At 33.2% G+C, this 18,760-nt stretch overlaps 1 protein-coding gene across 3 annotated transcripts in view; it reads right to left on the bottom strand.

Moving 5' to 3' along the window:
• Positions 1-18,760, bottom strand: part of LOC111641680 (protein muscleblind-like) — a 129,345-nt gene that overhangs the window by 31,590 nt on the left and 78,995 nt on the right. The gene's annotated exons all lie outside the window — the stretch shown is intronic.

Raw genomic sequence — 18,760 nt, 5'->3', positions numbered from 1 at the left:
AAGGAGAAAACGATAGATTTTTAAACGTTTTCAAAACCCTTCCACTCACTATACGATCGCATTACTCTTTACTCCACGAAAAAACAAAATATAATAATAATAATATCTCTTTTTCTTTCTCGGGGGAGAAGATGCATTAAACTAAAACATCAAGTGGGTTCACGTGATCGAACGTGTTGCTGCGGCAACACTGACGTCATCTACATGGGTCAGGTGATCGACAACGTTTTCCTGCACTTACTCTCGAATGAACGTAATCTGATTTTGTACCGATTTTCCAGATTTACTATTTTATTTTAGTCTCAACTTTCACTTCTCTTTAAAGATGAAACGGTAATTTCTTCTTTTGTTTATAGTTTTTTGGACAGATTACAATTTGAAACTTTATATTGTAGCAAGTTAATTATTTCCTCCCTCGTAAAATTTTACGGTAAGAACAGTTAGTTAATACAATGTAAAAAACAAAAGTTACACAAATAGTTCTGCTTGGGTTTCTGTAAGATTCTTCTAAAATATAATTTTTTTTAAAAAAATACATTGGTGTAATGGTTATGTAGGCACGTTTAAATTTCGAACTAAATCTGAATTGTAGCCGTGGAGTTAATTAAATAAACGTACAGACATACACCAGGACGTTGCAGATAATCAAATGTTTTTTTTTTTTTTTTCATTTCTTTTTTTTTACAAATTGAAATGTTTATGTTAAGAATGCAAATTAGGCTGTTGGGCGGTTCGATTCTTTTCTTTTCAAAGAGTAAAAGTAATTGAATAATTAAGAAGTAAAGGGGGGAGGAAGAGGAAGAAATCTTATCAAAAAAAGAAACATAAGTTGACTAATTCTGTTTAAAAATATTCACAGGAGACATGGAAATTTCCATTATCTTACATACCGACAATGAAAGTCCCCAGAGGACAAAGTGTGCAATCAGCTATCTTCAGAAAAAAAAAGGAAAAAGTCATTTTCTCAATTTACGGTGATGACTTTCAGATCCGTATATTTTGGTCAGAGCGAGTAAAGTAGCACTTTACATTCAAGCCAGTCACCCTTACATTCTCCGAGCCAGACCTTCTATTGATTTTAGAGAAGTCTTTCTCCCCTAGGGGTTGCAGAGGAACTAGCTGATGTGGCGAAAACTCTTTTCCTTTGCCGATGATTCAAACTTACTTCCGGAGGAATAGAATGATGGCAAAATTATTTTGTTAATTGCAAGAAAATCCCTAGGCCAAGCGAACACAATCTTCTTTGGCAATTTTTCCTCTAGCGGAAATATCAAATTGCTTTAGCTTCTTTATTCGGGCGAGAATGACTGGGATGTTGGCTCTTTCTTTCTAGGATGCTTAAGCATTGCTTTGCCATCCCCAGAGTCTACAATGGAGCTAGGACCACTTTAAGAAGATAGTTTCCGGGCTTAGGAATGGATTTTCACCGAAAATATATTTAAAAAACGCTTCTTTTTAAACCTTATTTAAAGCTTCTCGTTTTTTTTAGGATTCTCTTAATAGGTTCCGTAAAAAAAAGGAAAACCAAAAAAAAAAAAAAAAGGCAACTTAGCGAATAAGGTCGGGAACCGACACGTCTTTTAATATCCTCGAGGGGAAAACAACACTTGTTATTTAGTAAATTTAACTTCTCCCTTCTTCCGTGCGAAAGTTTCTTTTTGCTTCATTTTTTTTTTCTTATTCTTCTTTGGTTCTTTCGCAGAGTAGAACAGACGTCATTTCCTGTTGACAAACGAACAAGACATGGAAGAACAGATGTCGCAAAAGTCGTAAACGCTCTAACATCTGGATAAATCGCGGAAGTTCAAAGTTTTGTATCGCTCATAGACACGAAAGAGGAAAAGTATTACAAATTATACTCGGGTCAACAAAAATATGGCTTGATCAGCAAATCGATATAAAAATTGCGAGATGTCCAATTAAGTAAAAGCGAAAGAAGAAAATCGATTATCACGATTTTAATCAAGACATTTGACTTTAAAATTTCTATTTGGAGAAGTATTTTACCATGGTTTTTCTTTAATAAAAATAGTTTGTCATTCTTAGTGATAATTAAATAAATATTTTGTAAATGTTTATTATTTTATAAAACATGGAAAAGTTTTCGTCTCAGAGAATAATAATATTTTTTAATATAAATTAATGCAATTAAATTGATTATCCATCTTACTAGCATAAAGCATTACAAAATTTTACAGTCTATATATTTATTAAATATATTTAATAAATGAAAATTTATAAATTTATTGAATCAATGGAGAATAAAATAACAGAGGTACATTTAATAAAACAGTACATTTTATATAATAAATGTTTAATATATAACATTAAATCTACACAAACGAATTAATTCGATTAAACAAAATAACTACCCGCTTTTAATTAATTAGATTTTTCTCAAAAATACAATTCTTCTAAATTAAAAAGAAATCTTTTAATCAACTTTAATACATTGAATTTAGTTAAAAATTAGGCGGTCAAATGCGACTATTATCATCCAAAACACGGCATTTATGGTATAAGAATTGCAAAGTTTCGTGTGAATGCAATATGCTTGAAAGTGCAGTAGTAAAAGGTGGAGCCCGGAAGCAATTTGACTTCCCAAAATTGTTTAATAATGAAGCACTGGCTGAAATTAATATGCTGAAGTAAATTTTTGGTATTTAAACGTTCACTATTTGTCGTAATTTCCTTCAATCTTTCTCTTTCTAGAATTAATTTTTATTTATTTTTGAAATGTTCTTTTTTTTTTTAAAAAGTTCTTTACAAATTAATTTAAATGAAGTAGGAGGTTGGTAAGATAAGAGAGCAGCTTTCAAAATTCCATTAAAAATTCAAAATGAACTCCTGCGTATTATTATTCAGCGATGAGAAGCATTTAAAAAATTCAAAACCCGATAATAATAAGCTTTTGTTTCAAACCTTTGCATATTCGATCAAAGTGCGGCTTCTTAATTTTTTTTTTTCCTATCTCCTTCCTCTTTATCTTCTTAAATATACAAAGATTTAAATATTTCTATTTAGGAAAATAAAAAATTTTCAGCAGAAGAAAAATTTTTGAAAGGTTGAAAAATGATAAATCGTGCATATATGGAAAATAATAGAGGACCAATTTGTAAAAAAAAAAAGAAGTTAAAGCCATACTTAAGAAGGGATAGCGAGCGAAAGAACCATTTAAAATGGAGATTATCTGGCCGAAAAAAAAGGCATGAAAATATATAAAATGATAGATTTGTCTGTGTGGAAATGCTCACATAAAGGGTCTTGTATACCTTCAATTAAACCATTGTAGTAAATTTAGATAAGACCTTTAGAAAACTGAGTAATAAGATGAAAGTGTAAGTAGGTCTTGCAGCATTTCTAAAGTAAACTAAGACGGCTTTCCATCGCAATTTTCGGAGTTAGTTTTTGGTCATATCGCTAAATCGCTTTAAAAAATACTTACAGATAAATAACGTTAAGGGGAGAAGCGCAGTTATTCTGTCGCCAGAGATCACGAAACGTGACGTCGGTATTAAATCGTCGAATTTTCATCTCCTTTGAGGCAATCCGTCTCTATCTACGGTCAGGTGGAAGGAGAATTTACTTATTTATCGACGGTGGGGGACGAAAAAGAAGTTTATAACCGCCATAAAAAAGAAGCAGCGAATCAACTTATACTGTGTCTACACATCCACAACATGCAGTAGATATAACTTAGGAAATTTTAAAACTTTGCCAAAACTTTTTTTCTTTTATTTTTCTTTTTTTCCTGCTCGCTTTTCTTTCTCTAACGTCATCGATGATGATAATTTATAGCTGATGTAGTAACAACCTTTTTCACTGGCGAGAAGACACCGCCAAGCTATAATTCAAAGCATTATCATCTCTCTTTGTTGCTTTTCTAATATTCCGATTCCTCTTGTATTTCCGCATACACAAGGAAATGGTTTCTGTAATGAGATTTATACTCCATTCTCTATATTTTTACGAATTTTACCAAGAATTCTGCAATCGGATTCGTGACCTCCTTCCATACAGAAGTTAGTAATTCCTCCTCTAGATGGCGGTACCGCTAGCGTAGTACCGGCGTGTCCCCCCGATAAGTTACATCACGGCTAATCAACCCGTGGATTGTCTACCCGAAAATGAACAGTTGGAATTAAGTCAGTTATCGGGAAGTGGCCTTCTCCGTCAGGAATGTAGACAATCGCAACCCGGAACGCCTATCAGGTAGACATACAGGTGGAGTTGACACCATCGGCTAATATCGAGTGAAGCCATGCAGTCTCACCCGCCCGTCTAGCCCCAGGCGCCGTCTGGACGTTCCCGGTGCCGTCGTCATGGCGACCGTCACGTGCTTGACCACGCTGTCGCCTCTCCTCTACCCCTGACGGACGGGAGTGAAAAATGTGTTAGCGACTGTTCCCTGGAGGACTGCCCAACACCGGGTTTTTACAGCTGCCGATGAGATTTTCTTCGTCTCTACATCATATTGGAATTTTTTTTAATTTTTTTTTTTCCTCCGGAAGGCCCTCTGATTAAAAGGGGCCTTCTCGGTGTCGCGGGAATATCGCGCGCGCGATGAAATTTTATTGGCAAAAACCCGAAAAATTCGGCCGTTTAGCTAAATAAAACGGGGAAAATTAATTAAATTTTAGTACGAGGAAAACATTCGAATGGAAAGAATGCGTCGAGCAAAAAAAAAAAAAAGTAAAATAAATTTAAACGCTGATACTTCTATAAACGTAACGTAAACAAGCGCGCTTCGCGGTAATCACCATAGCTTAAGTTTTAAAAAAATAATAATAAATAAGACAGGAAAAAATAACTCTGAAACTATGTAACTCTTCAGCCCGGCATTTCTGCGAATTTTGCTGGAAATGACTTAAATATTCGAATGACTACGCATCCCAGAACTACGCAAGCATGACTTACGAAACTTGTTTAAATTTAAGTTAAACAAGTTAAAATAAATGAAACGTCCTTTCAAAATAAATACAATATTCGGAATTCCTATTTACTCGAACTTTTACTCCATTTGGATACTTTCTTTTCCATGTGGAATAACTCAATCTGGTTGGTGACGAGGTTCGATGGTAAAACTCTCAGCCACGTTCCTGACTATCACATCTCTTCTGGCTTTACTTAACCGTTAAAGCAGTTTGACCGTTCTTATCTACGCTCCATTTATTTTTTTGTCCTTTTTTTTGCGCCTTTTAAACTTAGATGCAGTTTGGGATGGAGATACACTTGTTTTTATATAAGTTCTAGGAAACGATGCGGCCTTTTGGGAACGGCGTTAAGAACTCTTCTAGATATTCCATAACGCCGATCCTTTCACTAAAAAATCAGTGCGGTGAAAGTCGAGATGACTTTAAAATCAGCCTAGATTAATTAATTAAAAATATTAAATTGAAAAGCTATAAAAAGAGGAAACAAACGAAAATAAAAGAGTTAGGTTGTTGTGTTATTTTCGGATTCGAAATTCTAAAATTCGATCCGAAATCCTTTTTTCTAGAGAAAATTTTCGATAGGTAATCCAAACGGGAAGTCGAATTCAATAAATTCTGTACTTAGAAAATAAATAGTCAGAAACGAAACTAAAAATGGAAGAGTTTCCCACTCGACCTAAAATACCAGGTTATAAATCGAAAAGGATGCTGTAAAAGCGAAAAGCACACAAAATTTCGACAGTTGACAACTGTTTGGAGAAAGATGGAGAAGAGCTACTAAGACGACAGAAAAGTGGGAAAAATTCTGTGATCGGAGTCTTCAGCACTCCACCATTAATTTTCACTTCACGGCCAACACATCGGAGTAAACCAGGAGCGTTAGAGCGAATAATTGATTGTTGGAAACTGGGTCTCGCTTGGCTGCGGTTGTACTTGTCTATCTTTGCTGCACTTCAACCTTTTCCGAGGAGCTGATCCTGTAATTTGACTCAAGTTCGAATTTTCGTCTAATAAAAGCGTTTGGTGAAGTGGCCGACAGATATGTGAAAATTGATGATACAGTGATGAAGTTGGCAATCTAATAAAAGCGTTTTATTAGTTGTGTTAGAGAAAAGTTGACCATCTCGTCATTAATAAGGGAATTAATATTCTTATAAACTTTTCGCTTGGCTTGCGATTTTCCAATTGGATGAAGAACTATAAAGAAAACTTGGAAGTGAAAATGGAAAAAAGAAGTAATACGGAAATCAGAAATGTGAATAGTAATATGGAAAAGGAAAATATAGGAATATGGCGAAGAACAAAAGCTCGGTGAAGCATCAGATAGGTGAAAAATGCTGTGAGGAGAAATCCATTATATCCACACACAACGAATGTAAATGCAAACTGCACAACGGGTGCACAGTCCCAGATCTATCCTAGCAGCGGGCTGAGACATGATAGAAGTGCTCGTATTGCCTGAAGATAAACCAGAAGCGGACTGTCTCTGACACGCGAACAATATGGCAAGTGGAATCTTGACAATAAATTATTCGATAGTCTGTCAAATTACGTGTCTTTTATATTGTAAGATCGGTTTGCATTTTTATAAAGAAGCAACCTCTACTGTACCCTCTATAATTTCCTCTTCCGTGTCTCTAACAGGATGGATATCTCTTTCTTCTTTCCACTAAGGAGTCAGCAAGACACAAATCAGACAAGATAATGTCTGATTAATTCGCGAGAGGGACTGTGTACGTGACATTACCGCCGCCATCTTATCGTCACTGGAGCTTTTCTGTGCAGCACAATTGGTTCTTATCCTCCATCCGACCCTTCTATCAGATAAAAGTCAATTGTCCCATCTTCCGTCTCATTGTCCTCAAATCTGTCATTTTGGACACGACAGAAAGATATCATCTAGAGAGAAAGGAAATCAGCTTTACTTCTCCAATTGTCTAATAAAAAAGGAAAGACATTTACAAGTCAAAAGCTCTACGATTCCACCATGTTAATTGGTATAACTCGACTATTAATTATTTATAGAATTCAATTCTTCACGAAATAGGAAGATGTCGTCCGGTCTAGAATTGCTGCAGCATCCGTTCCAAGAAGAGAGAAATAGCATCTCTCTGTCAGAAGGATGGATTTTTTTCTTTTGTTTACTTCCTAAAGATATCTAAACAGGAAGGAGAGCATGTCTATATCTTTCATCGAGCGGGTTTTAACGATAACATTTCCATGGAGACAATTAATACCTTAAATCGAATTACGAGACACTTATAAGAAAATCCCGTTTCTGGCACATTAATTTGCTATCTTTAACCCAAGTCCACCACAAACGACAAAGAAGTGTCCTAGCAGGAAGCGATGTTTGCCAAGCTTCCCTTCTTTCATTACGATTGACCAGAGTCCATTAGGTGCCACTTAACTGTGCCGCCCGCTGGTCTGGCCAACAGAAAGCGAAACCTATTAAGGGAATGATGGTCTTGATAGTAAATAGTAGTTGTACCCATAGTAGCAATGGAAATGGAATTTAACTGCTTTACAACAGCCATTGGCAAATATGCAAATCTGAATGCAATTAATACGGAAATTATATTAGTTACTTGCTATTTTAATGTTAGTGTATCTGTAACTAATAATTTATGACGAATTACGCGTGAATTTATGCCGAGTTTGTCGGAAATAAACTGAAGTGATGTTCTCACCCGGTTTGAAGAGTAAACCCAAAGTTTCATTGGTGCTATTGGGAAAGAAATGTGATAAGGTAAAGAATGGAAGAGGATACAGTTTTCCCTTTCCTCTATTTTTTCTGTTTTATTATTACTCGGGCTCGCTCCCTATTCCCTATACTCCCATTTTTTCTCCTATTATGCTCGCTATTTCGCCTTTATTTATTATTATTTTTGTTTTTTGCTCGTAAAATAATATATAGAAAAGAAAGGTAAGAATATAAGAATAATAATAGAATAGAAGAATTATCGCAACAATAAAACATAAACATAGATCTAGTTTAACAAGAAGTGAACAAAATGAAAAAAAAATTTAAAGCGTTATAAGAAAAACAATCATAAAAAGTTATTATATAAATATAACTCTAGCTCGTAGGCATAATTAAAAGAATTAAATCGGGAGTAATCATTGAAGCAAAACTATTTTAAAACACTTTAAAAGATTAGGATTAAAAGAGAAAGACGTAAGATGGAGAATAAAAGAGGGAGAAGAGACCCCCAATGGGGTAGAGGCGGTGATAACATTTTGTTTGCAGTGGAGTCAGATGTTATGACTCGATCGATTTTAGGTGCTGATTATTCCCCTTGTTAGATGAGGTAGTGGTGAAGGGTGGACTGCAGCCATTGACTTCTATGCCTGCCACGAAGATGGATGGTGGGCGACACACATCAATAAAGCGGCCCCTTCCATCTAAATGATGCCACGGACACCGCCTGGGTCCCGCAACAGTTGTCCTTACTAAAACAGATACCATCTACAATACTATGCTATTGTTGCCGAAACATGACACTACATCGACGATATTTTTCAATATTTTTATAACAACCAACTAACGATCTCTAACGAGCACTGGCGGCGATATTAAAATAAAATTAGAAGTTTCAATGCTCTTCTTCGTTACTTCCAGTAGAAATTTATAAATTCCGATTTCTAATAAAAATACATCCAAATATATTATTATATATTCTTATTTTGTTCCATATCATTTTTTCTAGATTATACGAATTAGAATCTTAAGAAAATTAATATCAAATTTCTTATTTCTTTAAGGGACTCTTCTATTGTTATTAATGGATCGATATTTCGCATTGCACTTCAGGATCAACGCTTTTCTCTAGAAAATGGTTCGAAATGAATTACAGATAGAAAAATTAATCTGTAAATTAAAAAAAGAATTCAAACAACAAATTAAAAATTTCTAAGAAAGGGAAAAAGTTATAGAATGACTTTTTACCCAGATTTTATTCATTAATCTAAAAAAATTTAATGTATCAATTTTCGTTGTTATTAAATTTATAATTTTATTACGATTTTACCTATGAAAATAGCCTTGGGAATAATGCTTCGGGTTGTTATCCTTTAATATTTGAATAATCAATTAAATTGAGCCTATATAAATAGAATTATAGAAATTACAAGTAAGGAAAAGCTTAGTGAAAATATCAAGTGTTTTTTTTTTAAAATAATTGATCTTAACAGAATTATCCCTTGGCCAAATCCAAACAAAGGATTCTATATCATTCGAACAACAAAACGTTTGAGAGTAAGCCAGAAAAAGTAAAGGTTTAATACTTTTAAAGATGGTGCGGAGTACTTTTTATTCAGATAAATGTCGAATGTAAAAGAATTCTCGCTTTCTAACTATATAATGGCATTAGTAAAACAAATAGAATTTTTTTTCTTTTTGAAAACACGTTAAAAGGGCAAAGTAATAAACAGTAAAATACAAAATTCGTCGCTACAAACCACACCCTTCCTGAATTATTAACACATTTAATACGCACTAAATCGCTAATAACAAAAACATTCATTAACATAGAAAGGATATAAAGTAAAAAGTAAAAAAAAAAAGGGAGTCATTCCGTTACTCTCCCCTTACATAAACACGACGGAGGAGGATTTACTCGGTTGCAATGTCAGGTTCGCTGACCCGACAGCGTCTGACAACTTCAGTCTTCTTCTAGGTGAGGCCAGAACACTCGGAGAATGCGAAACAGTTACATGCCAACGTAATCTTACTCGTTCCGCGTAACTGCCACTATACAATTGTAATAAAAGCAACGTTAGCCAGACTTGACATCATCATTTCTTATCTGCCGGCAAAAATAAAGAATAGGCATAAGGCCGAAGAAAATTGCTAATGAGAATGATGATTCACTAACTATTCTCATCTACCGATCCAAAGTAAAGAAAAAAAACAAGCTCGAGCTGTAGTTCGAACCTATTAATGTCAACGCTCGTCACGTAACTAGTGACGTCTTAAGATGATATATTTATTTACACAGCTCCTACTCTCCTAGTATAAATCTGTACGGAAATAACCAGGAATGCACTCGAAATGCCTAAAGATAGAACCGTTAGATTTTCATTACGTGTTGTAAATTAAGCAACTCTTCGTAGTTTGGACGTGTGATGAAAAGACGTTGGCCTTCTCGTTGTCCACATTTCTCTCTGTTGTCCTCTCTTCTTTTCGAGTTTTCGTCACTTTCTCTTCGGTACGTTCTACTTTGATTAGCATCGTCCACGGATGATGGGAAAGTTTCCTTCTCCGCCCAAAATTAGTCTTCGTTCTTTGATGTTATTTTTGGAACGAAAGAAGAGCGAGAGACTCCCACCAACCAATAGAAAAACCAAAGCTATTTTCAATTATTTGGCTAAGTACATTCTAAATAATTTCCCGTGCAAAAGTGAAAAATACGCTATTTTTTATGTACGTTATTTATCTCTGTAACGAAAATCTTAACTCGCTTCTTGATTTAGAAAATAGTTTTAAAAATAATTTCAATGGTTTCTTTATTTAAAATCAACAAAGTCGTTTCGTTAATACAGTATTTTCTTCCTTTAAATCGCAAAAGAAATATAACAATTAAGATTTCTTAACAGTTTTACAAGCATTTTAGCAAAATTGTTTAATTTATTTACATTATTTATAAACTGATTTTTAAATAATTTTCCATTCAGAATAGGAAGAAATCAACGAGTAAATAAATAATTACATTATTATTATTAAAACAGTTAAAATTTCAATAATAAAATTCTAATTATTTAAATTATCTTTCGAACGAAAATAATTTTAAACATAGAAAATTTTCAGATGAAAATTTGGAAAATTTTTACGATCCTTTCTTTAATTTAAACTCGTGTAAGAGATTTCTTTTCTTCGAAATTCTAAGCGGCGGAAAAATAAAGTTCCCTTAGAAACTAAAGTAGTTAATTAACATAAAATCTAATTAGTTTAACCACCTTAAATGAATCGAGAGACTCGTTTAACAAAAATCTCTACGTAATTAAATATATGCCATGCTTCCATAGTAACAAAGATGAACTAAATTGAATCATTGTTAAACTATTTTCAATTAGGAAAAAAAAAAAAACATTTAAATATTAGTAGATTCAAAATTTATTTCTTATTTTGTTCATTGGATAAAAATAAATCTATTTTGTATTTATGCTGTTTTTAATAATAAATGAAAATACGTATTTGGCCATTGAACGAGAGGAATTTCTTCATATAAACTTCTACTAGAAAAGTGTAATAATATAAAAATTTGCTTAGTAACAGCGAATTTACTCTTTATTCGTCGTAACAAAGTATTTACTTCTGATTTCCAGAAAATAGGGCATATTCTTTTTCTGTTATCATAAAGCAATTGTAATTTCTATTGCTATTTTCAGTCAGAGTCGTGATTCTTATACTAGAAAACTCGAATATCTCTGTTACCAGCGAGTAGTGAAGTCCTACTTCTGTTCCAAAGAGGAGAATATGTCCCGCTTACAATGCCAGAAGGCAGAATATCCTCTTCTATTACCGGGCACTAGGTTATGCTAGGGCGGTACTATCGTTTCCTGACAATTGTAAGTGGCAGCAATTTTTCTTACTCCGCCCAAAACCTGGCATTAGCCTATATCACCCGTCCGACCTACAAGGATCGAAAAGACATATTATACGAGAAGACAAGGTATGTTATATGATAGCAATTTAGAGTTGGAAAGGTCATAAAAGTCAAGTCATTTATGTAATGACTAAAACGATTTCAAAGATTTTTCTTCCAAAAAAAAAAAAAAAAAAAAAAAAACAAAAGAGGAAGGACGTTACATTTGTCGCTCCATTGATTGTCAATTTTGTATATTAACTCCGGAGGACTTGGCTCCAAAAAGACCAAACCAAAATCAAGACAAAAACATCCGAACATTACTTTTAAGTATCTATTTGAGTAATTTTCCATTGTTGGGCCAAATGTGAAAATATTTCTACCCATTTTATATAAAGAAAAACTCTCCAAGATTAATTCCTGTAGTCAAGTAAATCAGTTTAGAAAAAGGAAAATCGAACGGGATACAAGCGTGTCGTCAAAATAAACGTATTGGTTGAATGATGATCTGATATTAAACATTAACTCTCGATAATCTAGCAGACAAAATGATCATAAGAGGAGAGAGAGATAAACATGTTAGACTAATTTCAACAAATAGTGCAGGATTATAACTGATCGCAATACGATTATGCGATATTTGAGAGAGGAAAAAATACATCATAAAAGAAGAAAAATATTTTTCTTACGAAATCTTTTTATGTAAAAACAGTTTGTGTTTATCTCAACAACAAAATGCGAGAGATATATTTACGAAAGCGAAAGTTCTGTCGCGTGTTACATGGTAAAATTATTGGTCGGCGGAGTTCCATTAAGATGAAGCACAGCAAAATATTTCAATTTAAACTTATGTATCTTAAACCCTTAAGAGTTCTTTCGCTAGTTAACCTACATACACAAAACTAAATGTAAACTATTGTCAGTATTATGAAGTTTGAGAATTTCACTTTTTCTTCTTCAAAAAATATTCTTAAAAAAATTGCAAGAAGTTTAACAAGAAAATATTCTTTTTAATCTCTACAATTAAACTGTTTTTCTTAATTTTAATTTAATTAAATTTTTATCTATTACATTCATAATAAATTAAGAAACTATAGGCCTATATACTGTAAGATTTCAATTATAATTCAATATTCACATTCCGATTCTTCGTTTAAGAAAAGCTTTATAGAAAGAGATAAAAAAGCAAAAGAATAAACAATATAGCAATAAATCAGAAAAAAAAGAAGAGAAAGATGTATGTTAACTCAGCCTCTTGTTGCCTATTCGGGATCGTTTGTAAAGAAAAGCGGACAGTTTAGTGAGCCATCATCAAAGGGAGTTAACAAAATAAGAATTTTTGTAAATCATTTTTTGGAAAAGGAGAGTCACGATAATCGATGAGATGTTGGAGAAGACTCCAATGGAAATTACCCAACAAATATCAAGTTAAAGTCAACAATGTAGGCGGAAGCTTCGCAATCAATCATGTCAGACAAGAGAACAATGTTGCTGGATCGGAAGACGCCTGTCGTCCGGTTAAGCGGAGCTGGACCAGAACAACGACGTTCTTTTGAATGATTAATTAGCAATATTCACTGCCTTCCGTCTTCATTAAGATCTGTGAGAAGATCAAAGGTGAAGATGAAGATTTTAATCCGCTCCATCAGTTTCTGGACATTATGCAGAGAGCGCGTTATGTCCAAGTTGTCATCTTACATTTTTCTAGAGCGAAAGGTTAAATTCGGTCAAAATTCATAATGCCGTTTATCTATTTTTGTAGGTAATGCTGATGGATGAACAGTTGAAAGAATAATTGAAGAGATTTCGTGCGTAATGGATGAGAATAAGTTCTAGAAAAGGCCAAACAACGAAGAGAAAAAAAAAACCCAGAATGCTGGTGAATTTTAATACGGAAAAATTAGTGAAAATAACTTTTTAAAAAATTAAAAACTATTTTAATTTAATTTTTATAATGGATATTGTATAGTAGATTTTATGTTTTGATTGAAATTATCACGAGTGGTAAGAAATAGAACATTGGTTAGGAATAAGAACGAAGTAAACAATAAAAACGTCAAAAGAAGAATTGATGTATGAATGATAAATATTTACGAGGAATCACAAATTCAATGCTGCAGTAAGAAATTATTTTAAGAAAATAGATTTTATATATTCTTTGGCATTACGTAATTTTCGAAATTTCCATATTTTCACAAAATATTAATTCAATTTAATGCAATAAAATTAAAATAATAATAATAATAATAATAATAATGTTAAAAAATAGAAAAAAAATGATGAAAAAGAAAAATTTTTTTTTTTATTAGTTCGAACCCGTATCAATTTGCACAACAATACCTTAGAAGATTTGGAACTGTAAAGACTTTTATATCTACGAAATAAGGAATAGATTCGACATGGAAGATAAGAATTTAAGATACTCTTCAACATGGAGATAACAGGAAGAAGGTCCCATAGATGCAGAAAGATGTTACTGGAAGGAAGAAGATGTGTCGATCAAAATTGAGATCAAAATCTTTTACTGCTAATGTAAAGCAGATATACTTAAAGAAACGTTCGACTACTTTAAGCGCCTTTTCCGACATTTCTCGTGAGATCACCTAAGAATTTTCTTTGCTTTATAAAACAGATGTTTTTCGCAAAAATCCGGATAAGAAGATTTATTGAAGCCATTTTAGTGTCATTGGCGAAAGAAAATGATGTCTTTTGACACAGAACAGAAACAAATAACAACAGATAAGTAACAAATTAACTACGTACAACATTTAGAAGATCCGATTGTATCATTTTCAACCGGATTTTATTTCTTTCATTAGTTCTTTTAATCAACGAAAACACTAAACAGTTGTTAAAATCAATATTTCTTAAGAGAGACCGATTTTATTCTAGGAAACACAATGAAGATCGAAAGTAAGATTATCTTATCTATCGTGGGATAATTTCCTTATCCTTTTATATTATCTTAAAACTACCACGGAATATAAAATAGTTACAAGACAAAGAATTGCTCATTTCTTTTTTTTTTTTTTAGCCCGTGTGGTTATTTAATTCCATTAATTCAAAGAATGGCTCCGCCCAACGGGATCCTCAATTTATATATGAATTCGGCTTCTAACAAATTCTTCGCTTTTGATTTCCATCAAGAAACATATTAGGCGTTACCGAAATATCTTATTTAACTCGGGGATCGAGATAATTACCTGATTGAGAAGATAAAAAAAATAAGGTTAACGTTTAAAATGCATTAGTTTCCCACATTAGGCACCCGACGAGCTTTATTAGCCTTCTTATAGGGAGAAAAAAATCTCGGTAGCCTCTCAACCATAATAATAACAATAATAATATTTCAAACCTATTATTTTCCTACTCAGTTAGAGGGGTTAAATCATATAGTGGCGGAAAGTAAGATTTCCGAGTTCGATTTCGGGTAAGTGTTGCTCCTTTTCGAATCGAATCGGCTCCTAGGAGATGCGCATTTTATAGATAAGTAAACTTTGTGCTCGTATCTGATGTGATTATGCAAATAAAGGTAGCGCAGCTGCGGAGGAGAAGAGTACCACCTGACCTTATAAAGTTCAATTCTGAACAGACAGAGGGGGGGGTTTCCACGTTATTTATTAGAGTCAATGGCTAGTCATTTTGGAAATAAAACTGGCCCACTTCGAAGTGGCGAAGAGATAACAACGCGAAATATTCAGAGTTTAGCAGAACACGTAATTAAATGTTTGAAGAATTGTTTTATTTGAGAAGATTACAAGAAGTGGATTTGAATAATGTAGATGATTTACAGAATAGGTGAAAATATTTCGAAATTGGGCATAGAAAGATGTTTAATCATCATCATAATTTAATCTTGCTGAAGATCGTAAGGAATGTTTCTAGATTCTTGTCAGTTGTGAAATATATATAACAAGTACATTAGACTCGATATATTTTCCTATAGACGATACTACATTAGAAATATATTTCAATATTTGATACGAATGCTTGGATGATATATTTCAATATCCTTCTTGTATTTGCGTCGAGTCGTGTCCTGTTTCTCAGATGTAACCATCATTGGCATGTATAAAATAGAATTTTCCGTTACAATTTTACTTTTCTAGGTCACATTTCTGCATCTCTTCGCTCTCATTAACGCAGCTGTATGAATACCTAATACGAATAAAGGTGGAGAGAAATTTTTCATCCAATATTGGCATTTCAGACGGTTCAAACAGGAAGGTACAAAAGCTTATTTTACAAACTTAAAACGTACCCAGAATTCCATCGCCGACTTTTCATCTCCAGAACCGAAAGTAGATGGTGCTACGTGAATCGAATCAAGCTGGCTTTTTCTCGATAGGAGAGCAGCTGCCGAGATGAGGAGGTCGGAAGGTGATGCGACAAAGTAGTGTTGAAACTGTTTAAACACATCACGACAGGAGTATATTATTCCTGCACAAGTATTGTCGTAACAAGACATTGGGATGGGAATCACGTGGTCGAGGTGATGGTAGGAATTGAACATGAAAATAAACGCATTTTACGACAAGATTTACTAGCTGTCACCGGATGTCTGGAGGAAGAGGGGGAAAAGCCATTTGGAGCTAGGGGTAGTGCTTATCGGTCCTGGCGGTTACGCCGACCTGAAATCAAATCGCTCCTTTAGCGTATCTATGCTTCTCCTCTAATATCCCCTTCTTCTATTGCCAGATGAAATTGTGTGGATAATAACATTCATATTCCACCATCTTCTGCCTTCTTACTTATCCTATTTGGTAAATTGTTCGTTAAAATTGCAGCTTTTTTCTCGAGTGCGGCTTGTTAAAAAAAAAAAAAAAGTAGCTGACGGATTTTTAATCTTTCCGAAATGAAAGTACTATTTGATGTGTGAAAGCGCGACGAATTCCGAACACAAAACGCTAGTAAATTAGAAATTTTTCAGGCAAGAACGAAAATTTGATGACGCTTTATGAAATTAGAAAAGAAAAAATTAGAATACAAAGAGCTAATATAAACTATATAGAGAAATAATGAATCTTGAATATCATGCACAACCATAAAGTATACAACTACGCATCTGTAAGCGATAAACTTCTAGCCTACCAAACTTCATGCTATTTTTAGAGCTGGAGAATCTTTAAAGATAAACATATCTTTAAAATATAAAATAAATAATAATATTATTCCTTATTCAAAAAAAAAAAAGATACATTCTTAATTAGGAATATGGAGGAAAATATATATATATATCATACATTCAACAAACTCGACAGAAGCGAAGAAGTTTTGATATCGTTCATTAAAAGAGCAAAGACTTGATAAATGGCCCTATTTTTAAGCAGAAAATTGCAAAGGGATCGTTCCTCCATAATGCTATCGTGGACCATCACCCGAAGGCTATTTGTCTGCCGTTGAAGAAAACAAACTTCAAACACTTCAATAACAATCTGTCGGGTCTAGTGTCGCCTCCATCGATCGATAGTCAAACACTAACATGTTCTCAAAACTCATATGGAAAAAGTAAAGTCTCGAAGACAGGTTAGAACAAGAAAAGAAATATACCACCAACACACAGATGATAACCAAAAAAAAAAAAAAAATGATATGAAATAACTCATATCTTCTAGATACTTCAATTTTTGATTTTGCCGAAAATTTGATTATTTTCTTCGTCTTCTTCCTTTTCTTTAAACTAAATTTCTCTTTTATTTTTATTGATTATAAATGGAACTATAGCCTATTTCTTACATCCCTCTTTGAAAGGTGTCACTATAAAAAAAACACTTTGGAATTCGAGAGAAGGAAGTAGATATTTTTGGGTGGCGAAGACATCTTTTAAAGGCTCGGGATCATAATTAAATAAGAGACATGTAAGAAGTCTAGCTAAAAAAGATAACCCATTTTTAGCCTACTAATGTTTCCTTAAATAATAATTCTCATCTACATTAAAAATTTAGATGATATTTAATTGTTATTTTCAAATTAATGATTTTAATTTAAACGTAAGAATTTAAAATAAAGTATTAAGTAGTTAAAAATAAGAATATGAAAGTTCAAATTATCCTTCGATTGGTGTTAACAGTTTAATGTATATTGCAGAACAAGGATAGTTTTAAAATTAATGGATTGTTTCAAACACTTCTGGAGAATGTTCTCTCGTCTTCTAAAATTCCTTCCCTATCATCTGTTTTGTATCAAGCAGTTTCCTATTTGCGGCATGCTCCTGTTCCCTCGTCTAAGTGCTGTCCCAATCCACAATTTCTCAATGAATTATTCTAGTGGTGTCAATGAGATCGCTAACAATCTTTCTTACTCTTGTAGTCTCTATGAAAGTTTCAATGGGTCGAAAGTGATGACGATATCTAGAGTCAGTCTGTAAACAATATAAATCTAACAGAATTAATTAAAGTAATGATAAAAATACAGGTTTGTTTTCACATTTACTATGAGACAAAATCGAAGACGGATTCAAGAAATGGAAAACGTTTGAGCAGGAAAGATTCTGGTTATGAAAGAAAAAAAATTAAAATAGTGTGATCTTTGGAAGCGACAGTATTAAATGGAAAAAAAAAAAGAATCTCTGGATATTTTTTCCAATTTCTTTTCTCTTCTCTTAGACACTTCTCGTTCTTAGGCGTGCTTCGGCCATAACTCCATGTCTAGTTAGATTTCGTTGGCTGCTTTCGACTTATTGAAATTTTTAAAGAACAGGACATAAAAGAAAGAAATATCAGGAACAAACGTCGTCTGTGTTGAGAATAAAATGACATGATACTAGATGGCTTTGCTGCATGCAGATGGTAGCTGTTGACGCTAAACAAATGATCCCTGTTTCATAACATCGTTTATCACAATTCTATTGTCTGCACCACTACTGTTCTGCTATGTGACAGTACCTTTGATATTGTCAATCAGCTGTCGAGACGTGCTCTTCTCCTCTCTTGAAACTACATTTACATCAGCCCAATATAGAACCAACAGCATCTTTGTTCCTTCTGTCACATAGCAAACATGGATGACGCTCTAAACATTTCTTCCACGTTTAAAATACATATTAGAAAAAAAAGAAATCTTTAAAAAGCATTAAGATAATTTAAATCGTCATTCTTCCTTTCCCGATGAATGGATAACGTAAATAGTACTTTAACTTTTCTAACTCGAATTATTTAGGCTATTTATTTTTAGGTAACGCTATTTTGGTGCTGGAAAGTGACACCTTTTTTTTTTTTTAATAGGATGTTTCGCAAGTTA

The sequence above is a fragment of the Centruroides sculpturatus genome, unplaced genomic scaffold (assembly GCF_000671375.1).
Source record: "Centruroides sculpturatus isolate CEXI.00-Female unplaced genomic scaffold, Cexi_2.0 scaffold1505, whole genome shotgun sequence".
Taxonomy (NCBI): domain Eukaryota; kingdom Metazoa; phylum Arthropoda; class Arachnida; order Scorpiones; family Buthidae; genus Centruroides; species Centruroides sculpturatus.
The sequence above is the reverse complement of the archived record's forward strand: the minus strand, read 5'-3'. Positions and strand labels throughout refer to the sequence as shown.